This window comes from Crocodylus porosus, unplaced genomic scaffold (genome assembly GCF_001723895.1).
Source record: "Crocodylus porosus isolate Cpor-Errol unplaced genomic scaffold, CroPor_comp1, whole genome shotgun sequence".
Classification (NCBI taxonomy): domain Eukaryota; kingdom Metazoa; phylum Chordata; order Crocodylia; family Crocodylidae; genus Crocodylus; species Crocodylus porosus.
In genome coordinates this window covers 120,862,189-120,864,398 of record NW_017728931.1, presented here as the reverse complement: position 1 = coordinate 120,864,398, position 2,210 = coordinate 120,862,189, and positions in this window count along the sequence as shown.

Below are 2,210 nucleotides of genomic sequence, written 5' to 3'. Positions count from 1 at the left end.
ACTTGGGCAGTAGTAACCAGCAGCACACTTATAAGATGGGGAACTCCCTTCTTGAGAGCACGGAGGCAGAGAGGGATCTTGGAGTCATTATTGACTCCAAGATGAACATGGGCCGACAATGCCAGGTCATAGTTGGCAGGGCTAACCAGACCTTGTTGTGCATCCACAGGTGCATCTCAAGCAGGGCCAAGGAGGTGATCTTCCCCCTCTATGCAACACTGGTCAGGCCACAGCTGGAGTACTGTGTCCAGTTCTGTGTGATCCACTTTAGGAGGGATGTGGATAGCATTGAGAGGGTCCAGAGGAGGGCCACCCGCATGATCCGGGGGCAACAGGGCAGACCCTACAGTGAGAGACTGTGGGACCTGAACCTGTTCAGCCTTCACAAGAGAAGGCTGAGGGGGGACCTGGTGACTGTCTATAAAGTCAGGGGGGACCAGAAGGATTTGGGAGAGACCTTGTTTCCCTTAGTGCCCCCTGGCATAACAAGGAATAACAGCCATAAGCTGTTGGATAGTAGGTTTAGATTAGACATCTGCAAGAACTACTTCACATTAGGGCAGCTAGGATCTGGAACCAACTTCCAAGGGAAGTGGTGCTGGCTCCTACCCTGGGGGTCTTTAGGAGGAGGCTTGATTCCTACCTGGCTGGAATCATTTGAGCCCAGTTTTTTCTCCTGTCCAGGCAGGGGGTCAGACTTGAAGATCTACAAGGTCCCTTCTGACCCAACTTCTATGATTCTATGAAGCTTTAGTTCAAGCACCCCCGCTGCCATTTTTCAGTGCAGGGATGCTGATACATGAGATACGATGGCCCTTTAGTGCCAGCCCTCCTCACCCACCTCCAGAGCACATGTAAAAGTGCCCAAGAAGACCAAGGAAGGATTTAATAGTAGCCGTGAACTACCTGAAGGGGGTTCCAGAGAGGAAGGAGCTAGACTGTTCTTAGTTGTGGCAGATGACTGAACAAGGAGCAATGGTCTCAAGTTACAGCAAGGGAAGTTTAGATTAGATATTAAGAACATCTTTCTGCTAGGAGAGTAGTAAAGCACTGGAACAGGTTACCTAGAGAGGTTGTGGAATCTCCATCCTTGGGGGTTTTTAAGACCAGGCTAGACAAAGCCTTGGCTGGTATGATCTAGTTTGGGATGGTCCTGTTTTGAGCAGGAGTTTGGACTAGATCCACAGCAGAGACTGTCTTTTCATCCATCTTTGTACAGTTCCCAGCACAATGAGCTCCTGCTCCTGCTCAGGGCTCCTAGATCTTATGGAAAGACAAATAGCAACATTAATAAAGATATGTAACACTAACAGAGACAGTGATAACAACATAAATGGAAGCTTTTTTAAAGAAGTAGAACCAGGAAATTAAGATGGCTCTTAAATGGCCAACCATTTATTGCATGTTCAAATCTGCAAGGGAAATCTGAGAAAAGAACTAAATACTTCATGCAAAATTTGGACAGTTGAGAATAATCCTCAAATAAAATGGATTTTGTGGCATGGGATAAAGGTGCTCAACCTCCTACTCCCACAGGCTGGATGAGTGGCTTGGAGCTGGCTCACAAGCCAATTCCCACAGGCAGGCTTGGTTTGTGGTCTGGATCCAGCATAGGGGTGGTATACAGGGGCTGTGGGTGCAGTGTAGCATGCTGGCCTTGCCCCATGCATTGGATCTAGCCATAAAGTGACTTCACACACCAGCATGATTCAGTGCACAGGGCCATGTCATCTGGCCCACGGGGCTCCCCACAGGTCTGGAAATGTGGTGGCAGCAATGGCTGTCCTCAGGTGACAGCTGCTTGAGCTGCCCAGTATGGATTTATGCTGGTGCTGAGGTGCAAAAACAGGCAGCAGGGTAGGCTCCCTGAGGTACCTCCCTCAACCCCATGGCAAAGCCTCCTACCGAAAGGGCATCCATCCCACTCCTATCCCCCAGATACACTACTAGCAGGAGGGCTGTGTCTACCTGCTCCTGGGGAGGTGGGGCATAGTGGCACCCTAAGTTAGTGCCCCTCTTACCCTGCCCTAGTTGGACTAGTGTTGCTACTGTTCTCCTGCCACTCAATGTCCAGGAGCGCCACAAGCTGGATGACTCCAACCTGTGGGCTGGATTAGGCCCACAGACTGCACCAATGCCATAGGAAACTTTGTCTTTTCATAGTTTCATAGTTTCTAGGGTAGGAAGGGACCTGAGTAGATCATCTAGTC